Source organism: Rana temporaria, chromosome 7 (genome assembly GCF_905171775.1).
Source record: "Rana temporaria chromosome 7, aRanTem1.1, whole genome shotgun sequence".
In the NCBI taxonomy this organism is placed as follows: domain Eukaryota; kingdom Metazoa; phylum Chordata; class Amphibia; order Anura; family Ranidae; genus Rana; species Rana temporaria.
This window is the reverse complement of record NC_053495.1, coordinates 90,876,616-90,896,992: the sequence shown is the minus strand read 5'-3', so window position 1 is coordinate 90,896,992 and position 20,377 is coordinate 90,876,616.

Here is a 20,377-nt window from a genome sequence, read left to right as displayed (position 1 = left end):
ATGTGGGGTCTTATTGAGGTCACACACTATTCCTATTACAAGGGATGTTTACATTCCTTGTAACAGGAATAAAAGTGATCAAATTATTATTATTTTTTTAAGTAAAATAAAAAAATAAATAATAATATTTTATTTTAAAACGCCCCTGTCCCCGGTAGCTCGCACTCAGAAGCGAAGGCACACGTAAGTCCCGCCCACGTATGTAAACGCCGTTCAAACCACATACGTATGTGAGGTATCGCCGCGTGCGTTAGAGCGTGTGCAACAATTTTAGCACTAGACCTCCTCTGTAACTCTAAACTGGTAACCTGTAAATTTTTTCAAAGCGTTGCCTATGGAGATTTTTAAGTAAGGAAATTTGGCACCATTCCATGAGTGTTCGCAATTTTAAAGCGTGACATGTTAGGTGTCTATTTACTTGGCGTAACATCATCTTTCATATTTTACAAAATAATTTTACTAACTTTACTGTTTTGTTCTTTTTTAATTCATGAAACCATTTCCCCCCCCAAAAAAAGGCGTTAGAAAAATTATTGCGCAAATACCGTGCAAGATAAAAAGTTGCAATGACCGCCATTTTATTCCCTATGGTGTCTGCTAAAAAAACATATATAACGTTTGGGGGTTCTAAGTAATTTTCTAGCAAAAGAATGATGATTTGTACATGTAGGAGAGAAGTGCCAGAATAGGCCCGGTTTGCGGTGGGTATAAAAACCCTGTATTGAAGTGGTTAAGGATGTCACTAGAGGTAAGAGCACTTTTCTTCCTCAGTCCACCAAGGGGAAGGAGTCGCGCTGTTTCGTCAGTCAGGGTGTCAGGTCACCTGTTACCAGGTGACAAATGCACCCCGATGGAGACAGGGGTGCACCGCAAGGTAGTGAACCCAATAGCAGACTGCTGCGGATGGACAGGAAACGTGAACCCAAGATTCCCCAGGGCACGGAGTCTAAGGTCCAGCAGGTGTTCACCAGAGCCTCTAGTGGTGAGGATGGCCTGAACCCAGGTCACGGCCCCTGGGGTCCCCCAGGGCACGCTCCGTAGGGGAAGCAGTCACCGAGGACACAAGGGATGGTGATGGGTAAGCCGAGGTAGGTCGGGGGAACAGGCAGACAAGGGTAACCAAGGGACAGGCCAAAATGTCAGGGTCACAGGCAAACAGGAGTAGTCAGGGACGAGCCAAAATCAGTACACAGAAAGGTAAACGTAGCACATGGCAGACAGGAACTAGCTAACAAACAAAGTTGAACAGCAAGCAGACCTGCAGTGCAACAGTTAATATAGACTTCCTGGGATGGCCTGGGGTGGGGCCATACAGGGAGGAGAGATGATAAAAAGGCAGCCAGAAGAGAGTCAGGTCTCTAATGGACACATGAGGGGAAGGTAAGCTGCCAGACATTATTGCATGTCCATGACACAGGGTCAGCCGGCAGATCCTCCCAGACTGACTAAGGTCCAGCTGGGGGACAGAAGCATCCCTGGGTATGCAAGCCAAACAAGTCGGCTAATAAGCCTGCTACCGTATGAAGTTTTGCCCCCGCCTGACTCAAGGGTAGGGGGGCGGCTTTGCGGGTTTGCAGCTCGGTGGACATTCCTGCACTCCGACCAGAGGGTCTGCGAGGTGGTCACTTTTGGGTACAAGATCGAGTTTCTTTCTTGTCCGCCAAACAGATTATTTCCCTCAAATCTTCCTCTCCTTCCGGCTCATCGGTCTGCCTTAATAGGAGCAGTACAAGACTTGCTCAGGTGCGGGGTAATTTTTTTACTTTTGAAACCTTTTTATTTTTAACAAGCTAGGCGAATACATGTTAAAACCAGTCACAATAATAACGTCTTATTATACTGTTAACACATACATCAATCCCCTAAATTAACCAAGAAAAATAACCACGAAGAGACCCTCAATATTTTCTTATTACTTTAACTTATCAAGGGTATTCTCCCCCTCTTACTGGCTACTCCTCAACATGCAACGCCTGCCTAATGTCTTAACCCCCTAATCCCCTCTTCTCCCCCCCCCGAAAAAAAACACCCTCCCCCAATCCTCCCCCCCCCCAAAAAAGGGAGGTGGGGGGGAAAGGGGAAGAGGAAAACATTCTCCTGTCCCCCTCTCCCCCCTTCCCTTCTCCTCTCCAGACCCCCCCTCCCTTCCAGACCGCACGTCGGGATGTCGACCCCCTTCACATTTTATACCTGTCATGGTCTTACCCCTTTGCAGGCTTCTCATCACTGACATGTGCTAGCAGCCATCTTGCTTCATGGGGTTCTTGTAACCTGTCACACCCTGCGGCTCCTCCTTTCCACTGGGAGGAGCTGGCTGCTCAGCATATATATAGGACTGCAGCTGCAGCATTTCCTCGCTTAGGCCTCTTGTCTGACACCCCTTCTGTGATCGTGCTGCCTGCTCCTGGTCACCGACCCGGCTACGGACGTTCCTTCTGGTTCCTGATCCCCGGCTTCGTTTCACCCCGTCTTTGGCTACAGACTCCGGCTTGGCTGACTCTCATCCCTGGCGATCGACCCTGGCACCTTCGGACGACTCTTCTGGCTGTTTCAGCCGTCAGTGTGGACTTTGATCTTGCTGTTTGGTTTCCAATAAAATCTTCTTATTCATGTATCTGTTTTGTACGTCTGATTCATGCTTCCCTGACATTAGGCCCAAGCCATGAATCCTGACGGTACAGGGCCATCCTCACTACCCATGCTGGTTGCCAGACTTCATCAGCAGGATCACCTGCTGGGTCAGTTCGCTCAGGCGTTGCAAACCCTGCTTGCGTGCACTGCTCATCTCCCTCCTGCTGCTGCTAGGCCGGTTGTCGCTCCTGTTACCGCTTCCACTGCCGCTCCGGTTGTTGCGCCAAAATCTACCCCGTCACCCGTTGTTGCGCCTGCGGTGTCTCAGGGTATGACCGGTTCTGCCCCCCTCCCACAGCGCTTTGGTGGTGAGCCAACTCAGTGCCGAGGCTTCCTTAACCAAGTGGGCATTTATTTTGAGTTGCTGCCCAATGCTTTTCCTACTGAGAGATCGAAGGTGGGCTTCCTGATCTCGCTGCTCTCGGACAAGGCCTTGGCCTGGGCAAGTCCTTTATGGGAGAACAACAATCCGGTGGTTGCCGAGTTTTCCGGTTTTGTTGCTTCTCTTCGGAGGGCTTTCGATGTGCCGGCTCGCTCTGCCTCTGCTGCGAAGCTCCTCATGTCCATCAGACAGGGTTCACGATCGGTAGCCGAATACGCCATTGAGTTTTGTACCCTGGCAGCAGAGGTGGGCTGGAATAATGAGGCCCTGGTGGCTGCCTTCTCCCATGGTCTCTCTGACACCTTGAAAGATGAGATTGCGGCTAAACACCTACCCGTGGAGCTCGAGGCTCTCATTTCTTTCCTGATATTGATTGACACCAGACTCAGGGAGAGACCTTCCTTTAAGGTGAGCCTGCGGAGGCCTTCCAACAGATTGGCACCTACGTTTGCTGTCCCACCCGTGCCTCCCTCTCCTCCCACGCCTCCTGGGGTTGACGTGCCTGGGGGTGAGCCCATGCAGCTGGGGTTTGCTCCCCTGTCTGAGGGGGAGAGAGCACTTCGGAGACGTGAGGGTCGTTGCATGTACTGCGGCCTCAGTGGGCATTTTCGGTTGTCATGTCCGAACCGTCCGGGAAACGCTCGCACCTGAGATCCTGTCGGGAACAGATCTTGGGTGGAGTTTCTTCTTCCCCGGTTTTCTGTGCTGATAAACCACTGATCACCGTTGTCCTCTCCTGGGCCGGGGGCTCGGTGACGGCCCAGGAGTTGGTGGACTCTGGTGCTGGTGGTCTTTTCATCGACAGTAGATTTGCTGCCGCAAACTCCATTCCTCTGCAGGCTCGAGTTTCTCTGCTGGTGCTTGAGGCGATTGATGGCAGACCCCTTCAGCCGCCGCAGGTGACTCATGAAACCCTTCCAGTGGAGAAAGCCATTGGGGCTGTTCATAGGGAATCGGTCTGTCTTCAGGTCATTTTGTCTCCTCACTACTCGGTGGTCTTGGGGTACCCCTGGCTCCAGAGGCATAATCCGACTTTCGATTGGAGATCGGCTGAGATCCTCTCGTGGTCCCCACAGTGTGGGGCAGGTTGCATCCATGGGCCCGTCAAGGTGTTGTGTGCCTCCTCGGACTCCGTGTTGCCCTCTGAGTACAGGGAGTATCTGGATGTATTCGATAAGGTGCGCGCTGGTGCCCTGCCTCCGCACCGCCCATACAATTGTGCCATAGATTTACAACCTGGTGCCTTTCCTCCTTGTGGCAGGGTATATTCACTGTTGGTTGCTGATAATGATGCCATGGAGGAGTACGTGAGGGAGGCGCTTTCCCGGGGGCACATTCGCAAATCCTCTTCCCCAGCGGGGGCTGGATTTTTCTTTGTAAAGAAGAAGGGCGGAGAATTGAGGCTTTGCATCGACTATAGGGGCCTAAATCGCATCACGATTAAGAATGCATACCCGATTCCGTTGATTTCCGAGTTGTTCGACCGTCTCAGTCTTTACCAAACTCAACCTGAGGGCTGCGTATAACCTTGTAAGGATCAGGGAGGGTGATGAGTGGATGACCGCGTTCAACATCAGGACCGGTCATTACGAATCTCTGGTTATGCCCTTTGGGTTGTGCAATGCGCCCGCAGTCTTTCAGGAGTTTATCAATGATGTTTTTCGTGACCTGTTGCAGCAGTGTGTAGTGGTCTACTTGGACGATATCTTGGTATATTCTGAATCCATGGAGGTCCACATCCTGGACGTCAAGCGAGTGTTGCAACGGTTATGAGAGAACGAGCTTTTCTGTAAGCTTGAGAAATGCGAATTTCACCGGTCCCAGGTAACCTTCTTAGGTTACATCATTTCCGCGGAGGGGTTCTCCATGGACCCTGAGAAGGTTTCGGCAGTCCTACAGTGGCCGCAGCCCACTGGCCTTCGTTCCCTGCAGCGCTTTTTGGGCTTCGCCAATTATTATCGGAAGTTCATCAGGGACTTTCCCTTGCTGGCCAAGACTCTCACGGATCTGACCAGGAAGGGCAGTAATTCCCATGATTGGCCGGCCGAGGCCATCCTGGCTTTTGAGGCTCTAAAGTCAGCCTTTGCTTCGGCTCCAATACTGTCTCATCCCAATCCTGGGTTGCCCTTCGTCCTTGAGGTGGATGCGTCTGAGACGGGAGTAGGCGCCCTTCTGTCTCAGCGTCGGACACCAGAGGGACCTCTGCTTCCCTGTGGGTTTTACTCCAGGAAACTGTCTCCCGCGGAATGCAACTACCAGATTGGTGACAGAGAGCTGTTAGCTATTGTGCAGGCTCTCAAAGAATGGAGGCACTTGCTCGAGGGTTCTGTGGTTCCGGTTCTCATCCTGACGGACCACAAGAATCTGAATTAATCTCTTTTTTTTTATTTTAAAACAAAATAATACATAATACATAATACAAAAGCGATAATACAACCCGACCATCACAATCCTACTTATTATTATACATCCCCTATTAGTCTTATATCTCTTTCGTTCATATCTCCCCCCCCCCCGGAATCCCGGGAAGGGCCTCCAAGAAAAACAAGGACAACAACAAAACACTAACAAAGAAGGAGAGAAAAAAAGAAGGAGAGAAAAAAAAAAAAAAGGAAAGAGGAGAAAAAAAAAAATCAAGAATCAAGATTTTCCTATCCACCAACCCCTCTCTGCAGTCCTGTATTTTCCCAAATAGCCATACACATATCCCTTTAACATTCCCGGTCTTCCCGATCTTCTTCTATAACGTTCGACCAGACCCTCCTTAGACCTCTCCTCTGGCGTCCGTATAGGACTTCCAGGGTGTCCACGTTCTTAAATATTTTTCCTTTTGGTATAGTGCTGTCAGGACTAACTCTTCTAATTTACTTATTTCTTTAACTCTACCTATCCACATCTCCACTGTTGGTGGGCTTGATGACTTCCAATTCTTCGTTATACAGGCCTTTGCAGCGTCTAAGAGGTGGCGTATGATTGTTTCCCTGTAATCTCTTTCTGATATATGATTTAAATGTAGAAGGTAGAATTCTGGGTCTTCTGGGATCTCGTGTTTTGAACAGAGCTGAAGAGCTCTTTTAATCTCTAACCAAAAACTCCTCAACATAGGGCAATCCCAGAATATATGTAACATCGTTCCTTTGGTTTCCTGGCACCTCCAACATTTATCGGTTACCTCTGGAAAATGTTTATTTCGTCTTTCTGGTGTCCTATACCATCTCGTAAAGATCTTATAATTTGTCTCTTGTATTCTCACGCAAATTGATGTCTCGTGTGCTCGCCTATATATACATTGACGCTGTTCCGGACTAAATGTCTTTTCTAGTTCTCTTTCCCATTCTTGAACGCACTTCGGAGGGTGGGCTCCTGATTGCACTAGTAACTCATAGCTTATTGAGAGAGTATGTGATAGCGTTCCTCTTTCATTACACATTTTCTCAAACCTCATGAGGGGTCTTTCGAAACTCTCAGGATTCGGCAAGGTATTCAAGAAATGGACCATCTGAAGTGCGCTCCAGAATTTTAGACAAAATACTTTTCCTGTTTCCATCAAGAATCTGACGTACTTTTCGGAGGCCAAGAGATTGACACCCCGTCAGGCCAGATGGGCTCTGTTCCTGTCACGCTTTAATTACGTGGTCTCCTACTTACCCGGTTCCAAGAACATCAGGGCGGATGCCTTATCACGTCAATACTCCGAGCTGTCCAAAGAGGATTCGATACCGACTTCGGTCATACCTCCAAATCAGATCCTGGCCGCCATCCGTACCAGCTTGACCTCTCCCCTTGGAGAGCAGATTCTGGCGGCTCAATCTGGTGCTCCTTCTGGGAGACCCAATGGTAGGTGCTTCGTGCCTGAGGAGTTGCGCACCCGGCTGTTGCGAACCTACCATAACTCCAAGACCGCGGGCCATCCTGAAAAGAATCAGCTGTCCTGGGCTGTCTCACGCTTGTTCTGGAGGCCTTCTCTACGGTCCGACATTGCCGCATATGTAGCGGCATGCTCTGTTTGTGCCCAGAATAAATCCCCTCGGCATCTTCCGTTGGGACTTCTACAACCCATTCCCAATGGGGAGCGCCCATGGTCACACCTGGGGATGGACTTCATTGTGGACCTTCCTGTGTCCTGAGGCCATACGGTCATTCTCATGATTGTGGATCGGTTATCCAAAATGTGCCACTGTGTTCCATTCAATAAGTTACCCACTGCACAGGAGTTGGCCACGGTTTTCGCCAGGGAGGTCTTCCGGTTGCACGGTTTGCCTAAAGAGATAGTTTCGGATCGAGGGAGTCAGTTTGTGTCCAGGTTCTGGCGTGCTTTTTGCTCTCAGTTGGGTATTCGACTCTCCTTCTCTTCGGCTTACCACCCTCAGTCCAATGGGGCCGCACAGCGATCCAATCAAGCACTGGAGCAATTTCTTCGTTGCCATGTCTCCGATCATCAGGTGTCAGGAACGTTACTTACCGAGGCCGAGATGCCAAGGGCAGCTCACCTTTGCGACTCGATGCGATCCACCCGCTGGGGTTTGAGGCAGAAGGAAGGACGCACCAAGAGGCACCGGGTCCAGTGGCAGGAGGGAATCCAAGGTGGACCGGGAACTGGATAGCCAAAGCTCACTGGAGGCTGTTCAGAAGCACACAGGAAATAGTCCAAACAGAAGGTGCTCAAACAGGAACAAGGCTGAAGAATAATCCAGAGAACAAGCCGGGGTCAGGGGCTGAAGCAAGCAGAATATCCAAAAGTCCAAAGCCAAAGGTCAGGGAATAAAGAGATCAGGATCGTGACAGTTCCCCCCCTTAAAAACGCCCTCCGGGCGTTGGAAGGAGCTTCCTCATAGGCACAGTCTGTAAAGTCCAAACCACCCTCTTCACTAGAGTAGCTAAACACATCGTCCGACAGGAGAGATATGTTGCCATAGGCATCCATGCCATACACACAGTTCTCATCCAAACCATGGGGAAACAAAGCACCAACAACAGAGTCCGAAGACTTTTTCTTTTTCTTTTTGGACTTTGTTGCTTTTGAAGTTCTGGTAGGGGGTGCACTCACCGCTTGCAAAGCTTGTTCAAATGTCACCAGATCCTGTTTACGAACCATGGTACCATTCGAGGCATATGTGCAGTCAGGTGGGAGAACTTCACTTGGGGAGACATGATCTGGAACTTCAACTGGGGACACAGGAACTGAAGACACAGGAACTGGAACTGGGGACACAGGAACTGAAGACACAGAAACTGAAACTGAGGACACAGGAACTGGAGACACCGGAACTGGAGACACCGGAACTGGAGACACCTGAACTGGAGACACAGGAACTTCAACTGGAGACACAGGAACTGGGGACACAGGAACTGGAACTGGAGACACAGGAACTGGGGACACAGGAACTGGAACTGGAGACACAGGAACTGGGGACACAGGAACTGGAGACACAGGAACCGGAACTGGAGCCGGAACTTCAACTGGGAAGGTAGGTACAGATTCTGAGGTGTAGAAAAAACTCCCAATAGTACCCACCTGAAGAACCTTTGGCCGAGGTGGACGAGTGGGGCAGAGAGATATAAGGTGCCCGCTAGCACCACAATAAAAACAAAGTCCAAAGCCTCTCCTCCGCTCTCTTTCTGTCTTAGATAGGCTGGACCGGATGGCCCCGATTTGCATGGGTTCCTCATCCTCCAAGGTAGGCGTGTGTGCATCCACAGGAATGTCAAGACTTTGTGGTGGGGGAGCTTCGTGGCTGGGCACATACAGAGCTTTATAGCTTGGCACATACTGGGCTGGCTCGATGTCATAACTGTACTGAGGCTTCCTGTCCCTGGATACCCGTAGGCCACGTGAACTGAGAGCAGACCTGGAAGTGCTGGTCTTCTTGGAAACAGGAATGTATGAGTCCAGAGCAGACATGAACGTTTCCCAGCTGTCCAAGACTGGACTCTTTTCCTGCAACAGCAGATGAGCCCATGATTTGATCTGCCCTGTTAGCAAGTTGATGGAAGCACGAACCTTAACATAGTCCGTGGCATAGGTCCTAGGTTTAAGGGTAAACAACAGCTCACAATCAGTTTTAAAACACAAGAAGGATGCACGGCTACCATCAAATTTCTCTGGTATGACAACAAACGGCTCAGAATATGCTGGTTCTGGGGCTGGGCGTGCTGTCCCTTTAAATATTTGAACTTCTTGTTGTAGTTCCAGAATGGTATGGTTCAGGCTGGAGACTTGCAGAGCCAAGGAGGTGAGCATTTTGTACAAGTCTGCGGACTCCATATTATTGGTCAGTCCATTATGTAAGGGCTTACCTTCTTGCAGTTTTTGAACGGCATCAGTCAATACAGACACCTGTTGACACAGGGCTTCAAAGGGTGAGCGTGCCCTGTCGGCCTCAGACATCTGGCTGGTTCGTATTGTCAGGAACGTTACTTACCAAGGCCGAGATGCCAAGGGCGGCTCACCTTTGCGACTCGATGCGATCCACCCGCTGGGGTTTGAGACAGAAGGAAGGACGCACCAAGAGGCACCGGGTCCAGTGGCAGGAGGGAATCCAAGGTGGACCGGGAACTGGATAACCAAAGCTCACTGGAGGCTGTTCAGAAGCACACAGGAAATAGTCCAAACAGAAGGTGCTCAAACAGGAACAAGGCTGAAGAATAATCCAGAGAACAAGCCGGGGTCAGGGGCTGAAGCAAGCAGAATATCCAAAAGTCCAAAGCCAAAGGTCAGGGAATAAAGAGATCAGGTAGTCCAAGTCCGAGCCGGGGTCAAAGGGTTACAGAAAGCGACAATCCAAAAGCAGGCCAAGGGTCAGGTAAACAAGATATCCAAACAAGGTTTTCAGCAGCAAGGTAAATCCAGAAGCTGTAACGAACCAGCAATTTGCAAAGAGGAAGGGGCTGGCTTAAATAGGCCGCTCAGGCCACTGATTGGTCCATAGTGGCACAAGTTCAGAATCAGGCTCCGACGGACAGCAAGAAGAATAACACTGAGCAGTGGCTCAGAGGCAAAGACCTGGACCAGCAATGGAGAGGTCCTGGGTTCAATTCCACCCAGAGCCAACTGGGGGACGACCACGCCTCGCTGTCTGTTTGGCACGGTAGCGATCGTGACATCAGGACAATTGGGTTGACCTTCTGCCATGGGCTGAGTTTGCCAGGAACACGGCGGTTAACTCTTCCTCTGGGATGTCTCCCTTCATGGCCAATTATGGGTTCCAACCTGCTGTATTACCGGAGTCATTCTCTCCCCAAGATGTTCCGGCTGTGGAGAACCACCTTTCTGCCCTACGTGCTTCATGGGTACAGATCCAGAGGTCCCTCAGGGTCTCTGCGCAGCGCCAGAAGCTCCAGGCTGATCGCAGACGGTTGCCTGCTCCTTCCTACCAGGTCGGAGATCGTGTATGGTTGTCCACTCGCAATCTCAACCTCCGAGTGCCCACTCCTAAGCTGTTTTGTATGTCTGATTCATGCTTCCCTGACAATAACCTTGCCCCACTTCCATCTCCTGCATGTTAATTCCCCTTAGAGGAGAGATCCCCCCTCCTTCGAAGCCAAAAAATAATTCCATGGTGCCCAGATCTCTAAATACTTCTCTTGTTGTTGGCGTGAAGAGAGAACCAGGTCCTCCAACCTGCTTATCTCCTTCACTTTACGGGTCCACATTTGTATTGTTGGGGCTATTGTCAGTTACCATTTCAATGGTATGCAGGCCTTTGCCGCATCCAATAGGTGACAGATGATAGATTCTCTATAACTTTTCTCTGGCATGTCATTTACATGTAGAAGGCAAAATGCTGGATCTTCTTGTATCTCTAAAGGTTCATACACACGGTCGGACATCCAACAAAATTTCCCTTGGATTTTTGTCTTAATTGATTTGTCAGATCACACCCATAGCATACAAACACTCGGACTTTTTCGGCAACCAACACAAACGTAGTGACGTTTCAACGTACTGCCGAGAGATTAAAAGAGGAAGTTCAATTCTCGGACGTCACCCATTGCGTTCCTTCAGTTACTATATAGTTAGTTGACGTTTCGTGTAAGTGCTTTCCCGATTTCCAGTTTCGTGCCTTTTTGGTCGTTCCTTTGCGTGCGTTCGCTCGATTCCGAAATGTTGCGTAATACAGCGAGAGAGCGTGCTGTTTATGGTCTTGGAGTTCTGGCTATTGTTCAAGCCCGGACCAGGACCAGGAAGAGGAGGACTGTTTGGACCAAAAATTGGTTGCTTCATCGGGAACAATTTTCCCAAATGTCATTGCTCAGGGAGCTGCAAGAAAACAATCCTAATGATTTTAGGAACTATCTTCGAATGTCAGATGCCTGCTTCCAGTGTCTTCTAAACTTGCTGTCCCCATATATTAGCAAGAAGGACACCTGTATGAGGCCTGCTATTCCTGCAGAGCGACGGCTCATAGCCACTTTTCGTTATTTGGCCACAGGAAGAAGCCTCCAGGACATCAAGTTCACCACTGGGATCTCTCCCCAGGCTCTGGGACACATAATTCCGGACACTTGCTGTGCCATTATTCAAGTCCTGCAGAAGGACTATATTCAGACTATATCACATTTGATCCACTTCATGATTTTTAAGTAACATTCTTGTTAATGTGTGAATTGTTTTTTCATTTTGTGGCATGCTGACTAATTTTCCTTGCCCTAAATAGATATTTCCCTTCACTTACCCTGGGACCCCAATTTGTTATTGGCCTTCCCTTAACAACCCTTATAAACTAGGTCTCCTTTTAATTTTTTGCCTTAAATGCCTGCAGAGTGGAAGAGTTAATTTTTTGGGGTGCACAAACTGTTTATTAACCTTCTTCTTCCCAAAATAATTAATCACCTGATCCTATTTTTTGGGGACTTTAACTAAACATATATGCATTACACCCCTTTTCTGGTTGTCATATTCCTAATATTTCTTTATCATAAAATTGTGTTTTATTAGTTTTTGTTTTTGTATATATTATGTTATTCTCTAGCCTCTGGTGTGACAATCACAAAAACCCAAGTGGGTTGCAACATGATCGTTCATTTGTTCACCATATTGGTCCCATGGAAAAGGAGAGAGTTCTTAACACTCGCCAAACTTTAACCATTCCACACCATCTCCCAATTTTTTTTAAATGTGCCACCAGAGGGAGTCAGGAAGCATATTATTAGCTCTGATTGTCAATTTTTAGTCCACAAACTCTTTGAATTGTTTTATTGTTATCTTGCCCCTATAATGTATGTGTTAAAATTGCTGTAAATATTTTTTGCTCAAGTATTAACAAATTTTTCTTTGCTTGACTCCACAGTTTCCTTCAAACCCTGAGGAATGGCAGGATGTTGCGGCCCAGTTTGCCAATCAGTGGAATTTTCCCAACTGTGGGGGTGCCATTGATGGCAAACATGTCAGAATTGTTCCTCCACCGGCCTCAGGCTCTTATTTTTATAATTACAAGGGCTTTAGCAGCATAGTTCTGCTTGCTATTGTTTCTGCCAACTATGAGTTTCTATATGTGGATGTTGGTATGAATGGTCGTCATTCTGATGGAGGTGTCATGGCTCATACCGAATTCTACCAGCGACTTACGAATGGCACCTTACGTTTGCCACCTGCGCAGGACAACGTGGAGGGACTCAACTTTGTTTTTGTGACAGATGAGGCGTTTGCTCTTGGGGAACATCTGTTGAAGCCCTTTCCAATGAGGAACCTCAGCAACGGATCTATAACTATAGACTTTCACGTGCCAGAAGGGTGGTTGAAAACGCCTTTGGCATTTTGTCATGTCGTTTTCGGATTTTTCTGACTGCCATTCACTTGGCTGAATACAAGCTTAACCATGTGGTGTTGTGCTGCTGCATCCTCCATAATTTTCTACGGAGGAATGCTGCCAACTACATTGGTTCCGGCCATACTGATGACCCCTCAGGTGGACGGCCAGCTGAAGACGCAGTGATGCCAGCCCTGCAACTTACTAGACCTGCTGTCTCCTCCCAGAATGCCCGTCTTGTGCGGGAGCAGTATATGGATTATTTTGTGGGTAGAGGGGCAGTGCCTTGGCAGCAAAATGTCCTGTAGATTTTGTTAAATCTTTCTTGTTTTCCTCTTTAAAAGCCTAATTTCAAGCTACTGTTATCTGTGTTTATTAATATTACTTTAAATCTGTTTCTAATTTTGCTGTGATTTGCATAACATGTTTTGAACCAAGCAAATGTGTAAATTTGCCTTTGTAAACTTGAATACAGCTATGTGGAGTATTATTATGTGTTGTGGTTCTGCTACACCCCTTTTCCAATAATGCACTGTCACTTTCCCTAGACAAATATGCAAATATACTGGTAGTAGTGATCAGATAAATAAGAAGCCACACTTTTTTTAGCAAAAATATAATTGTTCAATCCTGCACAATCCAATGTGACTTTTTGGCATTTTACAAAATACAAAAACATTGGTAGTTCAGGAAGAACACAATTTTTTTTTACGCTAAACATGCATCTTTTAAAACAGAGCAATAGACATTGACAAGTGTTTTCAGAAGAAATTCAAACATTTTCAGCTTTATTCACGCACCAAAATATTAGTTACTAATGTACATGTCTGACCAGATGCATTTCTGGTCATTCTGTGTAGCATTTTTTCGTGGGGCAAAAAGGCATGCACAGTGGTCTTCATGCGCTCCGTGGGTTCTGGTTGGCTGTAGCTCACAACATGTAGTCATCCTTATCACCGGAAACGGACTACCATGTTGTGAGCTAGAGCCGACCGGAACCATAATGGAGTGCATTTCAAACACTGTGCCTGCATCTTTGTTGCACACAAAAATGCACACCAAAATGAATGGAACTGCGTTTGATGCGAACTGACCCTTAGCACAGTCTTTCTCAACTCTCCTTCTCCTGGTGCAATCCCAGGGTCATATTGACAAGATGTTCCACTTTTGGCCTAGATACATTGTGCATTTTTGGATGTGCATTTTTTCCATATTTTAAGGTCTAGCCCTTAAAAAATGCAATAATGAGATGTTTAAGCACCAGGAGAAGAGGAGTGGAGAAACACTGAGCTGAGACACTTAAATCACACATAAAGATTGTCATTTTGTGGGAATTACCAAGCAATTACAGTATTGAAATTGCAGAAAAAGTCACATGTGCAAAAATGTGCATATTGCAAAGAGAAGTATTGCAAATTCTTTGAATACTAACAAACTGAGCATGTGCAACCAAGGCTAGTTGCATTAATTTCCCTGAAAAACAACATAACCTGAGGGAACAAGTGAAACTAGAAACGTACGACAAAAATAAACTAAAATTTTGCTAACAGGTCGTAATAATCCCTGATTCGTCTCTGAACACCAGTGGCAGCCTCCTTTTATTTTTTCCAGCTCTGTCATTGCCTGCAGCATATCAGCACTGATCCGACCAATAGTGCATCCTGGTAGTTGGTGGCGTTGGAAGAAGATAAGAAATTTGAATGGGTTTGATGGTCAAGTGACTGAGGCAATAAAAAAAGGAGCACATTATTATTCAGGGCTAGTTTATGAAAATACTTACCTAAACCTAGACACTCAATTCTTGCTTGCAACCTTTTTGCTCTTCATAATACACCTACACTACTAGGGAATGTACACACTACAGATAATACTCTGTAAATCTTGGGCCAGGTGCATATCCATGTGTCTTCACATGCATCTACCTAAACAACTCTGCCACCTCCCCCTTCTACATGCTCAAATGTTGAATACACTACACAATTTTATACTGTGTTGTGGGCGTGTTTGGTGTGGACATCTAAACAATAAACAGGTCTTGATTTTGCAATGCACATGTTCAAAAAACTTACTGGGGCAAACAACAGCCTCCAAAGGCTCATCTTGGATTTCTTGCACTCCTTCACCCTCAGCATATCTGGTGTCTGGGGATGTGCTGTCAACTGGTGGCTCTTTGCTGGGTCCGGAGATATCCTCCAAATCCTGCAAAGGTTGGTGCTGAGCACACTCACGATCCTCTAAAATTAAACAATAAAACATCTATGAATCTTCCCCGAAATTACATTATAATACCAGAATCACATGTGCTGCTTTTAAAGTACACAAACCTTGCCCTGGTGAACCAGTTTGCTCCACACTAGTGCACTACACTATGCATTATTAAAATAAACGCAATGCTAGGGAACAGGAGTATGATGTCATTTAAAATATGTGAATAAATGTCTATATATTGGCCACATTAAACAACTCAGGCAGATGACAACCATCACTCTTGTTTGCTATGGCAATGTGGGATATATAATGTGAAATGTATCAGGCGTGACTCTGTTCCCCAGGGCCTTTCCTCTACCCATGTCTATCCTGCAAATGCGTCATTAATGGTGATTGAGGAGCCACGCATCTAACATAAAGTGTAATGTACCCCTTAAGTTCTGCTCTGAGCCCATGGCCTTTGTCCCACCTTTAAACACCCCTCTCACTGGCAAAATCACATTACTATTAATATTAACTTACGTTTTGGGGCAGATTTTGGGCCTGTTGTCTCCCCTGTTGGAGCCCGGCCAAGGGAAGCCTCCCTTTGTCCCCTGTGGTGTTTTTCTCTGTGCCTTTGTCCTGTGGAAAACATTAGAATACAGTATATTAAGTATTTTACAAAAGTAGCCAAGACAGAAAGAACAACTTTACAATTATAATGAACTGCATGAAAATTGGCATTAACTTCTTCTGTATCCCCCACAAGAAAAAATCCCCATTAAATTTCATCCATCTATAATGTACAGACACATAATTAGATAATTACATGTACTTACTTTTTTTGTTAATGGTGCGGTGAATGGAGTCCAAATTTTCTTGCTCTCTGTGCTTCAAATCTGACCATCGTTTTCGTATTTGGTCTTTCGTTCGTTGAACCCCATAATCTCCTTCCAATACCGCAAGGACCTTCTCCAGAACCCAGTCTTTATGGCTGTTGGGCCTATAATAGTTCTCGATTTTGCAATCGTAATCTTATTTCTCAAAGATGCGCACCATCTCCCCCTTGCTCATGGGGGTGGCCTTGTGCTTTCTATAAATGCCTCCACTGCGGGGCCTGTTCGTTTTTGTGGTTTCCGCCATCATGTTCTCCCTCACACATCCCAGAATGTCGCATGCAGAAAAAAGAATGTGGTCCAGCCCCAGCGTCATGACGCATGTAGAGCGAAGCTTCACGCATGCGCAGGCTATATAAATCAAGAACGAGCGGTCGATGTCACGGACGCATGCACGAAGCCAGCGGTATGACTCCACGTCCAGCCGAAGGTATACGCGAAACGAAGGTAGGTGAAGACATTATAACACTAGTGGTTAATGCATGATTTAGCTTAAAGAAACAAACCGAGATTGTATAAGCAGGTTAGGAATTTAAAGCAAGCACTTATTGGTTGTATTGTATCCTTTATTGCAGAGATAAAAAACATGCCTAAACCAAAGGGTGGAAAGCTGAATTCAAAAGAATTCATCACAGCTTTTATCGAGCTCTACAGATCTCACACCTGTCTGTGGCAGGTCACCCATAAAGATTACTCCAATAAAAATAAAAGGCAGGCAGCAAAAGATCAACTGGTGGCAGAAGCGAAGACTATGTACCTCAGGGCCAACGATACACAAATTAAAGCCAAAATTGGGAGCCTGAGGAGCACTTTTCTCAGGGAGCTCAAGAAGATTGAGGGCTCCAAAAGATCGGGAGCTGCAGCAGATGACCTGTATGTGCCCAAGCTATGGTACTTCAGCAGCCTGATGTTTTTAAAGGACCAAACTGAGCCACGACAACATCTTTCCACACTTCCATCCGCATCAGCAGAGGCCACAGATACTGAAGCAGAACCAACACAGGATGAGGAAGAGGAGAAGGAGGAGGAGCTCAGCTTGACACAGGTATAGTATTATTGAAAATCTGGGCATTCAAATATACTATGATGTTAATGTGTTGTTATGATGGCAAGAAAAAAAATGATGCTCCTTTTTCAGACACAGGACCTTGGCAGCCAAGAAGAGGCTGGGCCCAGCAGACAGTCAACACAATGTAGAATCCCTACACTGAACTCTCCTCGAAAAAGGGCCAAGAAGAGGCAACATCTAGATGATGCCACAGCAGAATTTCTGAGTAGGGCCACATCGGTCATCACCACAGCACCCGATAGTGCAGAAGGGTTTGGCTGTTTTATAGCCAATAAGTTAAGGGAAATTGATGCCGATCAAAGGGAGGGGATGTGAGGGGATCATGGTACAGCCCCTTAGCAAGGCCAGGAAACGGGAGCTAAACCCTAATTCCCATGTCTGTGATTTAGATCACTCACCTCCAGGTACTCAACAACAGGCCTACCAACCACAGACAGCCTACCAACCCCAGACTAGCTACCAAGCCCACCCAGCCTACCCACACCTGCCAACCTACCCACACCAGCCAGCCTACCCACACCAGCCAACCTACCCACACCAGCAAGCCCACCCACCCCAGCAAGCCAACCCACCCCAGCAGCATGGGGGTCAGTGGCCAACTCAGAGCCCAGATTTTAGGGGATACTAATTTGTAGAACAATTATATGATTTTTCAATTATTATTATTTTTTTGTGTTGGAAATTTGAGTGGCTAATTTTATGTTTGGCTTTCCAAAAAATGAAAGATTAATGCCCTAAAAGATTTCTATTAAATATATTTTTGGTTTTTGTATTCTGTTCGGAGTGCCAAAAGAAAAATGGCCTCAGCTGATGTGGATTGAAGTGTGGAGAGTGTTGGTCGTGGTTCAGTTTGGTATGCAAAAGATATCAGCCTGGTGAAGTACCACAGCCTGGGCACAGATATGTCTTCTGCTGCTGCTCCCCATCTTTTGGAGACCACAATCTTCTTGTGCTCCCTATATTTAATTTGATGCTCAGGTCACCAAGTTTGGAGATTCAAACATAATTAATGTATGCCCTGGGGTACAGAGGCTTTGCCAAGTCCACCAGTTGTTCTATTGCTGCCTTCCTGTTGTTTTGGATCTGTCATTCTTTTTTACATTTGTTTAAAAATAAAAGGATGATGTTAAAAAGTCTTGGATTATGTGTGGAAAGTCAAATGTCAGTTTGTGAGTAGGCAGGTCCTTTGCTAAAATTGAAGGGACACAAATAGAGTAGTTATTACTTTGACCATCATAAATAATTGGGGATAATGGGGTTGTTAGAAGTTGACACACAAAAGAATAGAGAAATTTGCTGGATTCATATCAACAAAATACACTAATCCAAAGTAAATCCATTTGTTTTTAATCCGTCCGTATCACCAGCAAAGCAGATTTTAATATTATGACATTATAAAGAAAAAGAGAATATGCGCTGCTTTTTGAGATTTCTAAACTTGCCGCGTGACGAATGTGCATTTTCTAATACGAACGCTAGTTTTACTAGACAGATGGCTTCCGGGTGCTCTTTACTTCAGAGCATGCGCATTTTGACTTTTTACAAAAGTCCGATTGTTTTCTGTACACACGGTCGGACTTTGCACCATCAGACTTTTCTTGACGTAAAGTTGGTCCGTTCGCAGACTTTTTGTCCGATGAAAGCAAAAAAATTTGGTCCGATGAAACGTACACACGGTCGGACAAATACGAAAAGTGCTGGATTTTGAAGTTGGTTGGGCAAAAGTCCGACCGTGTGTACGGGGCTTTAGTCTGTAAACCTTTGAATAGTACGTATGATCTCTGTCCAAAAAAATGTCAATTCGGGCAGTCCCAGAAGATGTGCAGCATTGTACATTTCTCCTTCTGACATCTCCAGCATATGTCTGGGACATCTGGGAAAATGTTGTTTACTTTTTCCGGTGTTTTATACCATCTACTAAAAATCTTAAAATTTGTTTCTTGTATTCTAGTACACCTTGTTGTCTCATGTATCAACCTGCACATCCTCTGTTGCTGCTCTTGCCTGAAGCTCCTCTCCATTTCTCTCTCCCATTCCCAAATACATTTTAATGCTAATCCTTCTGGCTGTGTTATTAATAGTTTATAACACACTGAAAGTGTATGGGCCATTGTTCCCTTTCAATTACAAAGCTTCTCAAAACTGGTGAGAGGTCTACTAAACCTCTCTGTATCTGGAAGTACACTAAAGAAGTGGACAAGCTGAAGCGCATTCCAAAATTTAAGCCCATATCTACTCCCATGTTTGGTCATTTCTTCTATTGTCGGCCAGGACCTACCCTGGATGAAGCTGGATGCAAAAGTGCATCCAGTCTCCACCAATTGTTGGAAATCATTTCCTTCGCATCCTGGTTGGAATTTTGGATTACCTAGTATTGGGTACAACGGTGAAGTTTCAGGAACTATCCCCAGGGTGGGGAAAAGTGTCGCGCAAAGTTTCACTGTATTTCCCACCACCGGGTGTGCCTTCATCTCTCTAGGCAAATACGCATAACACCAGGATGCTCCTCTGAGAGAGATCTGTGCTTTGGATTGTTCTATCTGGACCCATATTTTAACCTCCCTATTTCTATTCCAATCTATGACTCTATTAAGATGTACTGCCTGATAGTATTTCCGTAAATCCGGGACTGATAAACCTCCTTGTGTGTTGGCAAAGGTCAGTTGTTTACGCTGTATCCTAGGGTGTTTGTGTGCCCATATGAAATAGAATATAATCTTCTGACACTGTTTAAAAAAACTTAACGGAATATATATTGGCAGTGTTTGAAATAAATATAAAAATTTCGGGAGAATACTCATCTTTATGATGTTACAGCGCCCTATCCAAGTATGATAGCCCGGGTTCCATTTATCTAATAACAACTTAACCTTTTGCAATAGGGATGGGAAATTTAACTCAAAAATCTTTGCTACATTCGTTGGAATAAGTGTGCCCAGGTATGTTATGGCTCTCTCTGTCCATTTAAACTTAAAGTTTTTCTTCAGCTGTATTATCGCTGTTTGTGGAAGATTAATCGGCATTGCCTCAGACTTATTGAAATTAATACGTAAGTTTGAGATGGTGCCGTATCGATCTAATTCTCTCATCAATTCCGGTATTGTGGACTTTGGGTTACCGAGAGTGAATAACATGTCGTCTGCGTATGTGGCTATTTTACACTGCATGTTCTTTATTTGTATTCCTTCTACTTTCTGATTCAGACGGATCATACAGAGAAAAGGTTCTAACGACAGGGCAAAAAGTAATGGGGACAGAGGACATCCCTGTGTGTCCCATTTGATATGTTGAAAGATTCTGAAAGTATTCCATTAACCCTAACTCGGGCTGATGGACAGGAATAGATGACCGATATCCATTGTAATGATTTATTCTCAAAACCTATGAACTTCAATATCGCCTTTATATAATTCCAATTCACCCTGTCGAAGGCTTTTTCAGCATCCATATTCAAAAATACAGA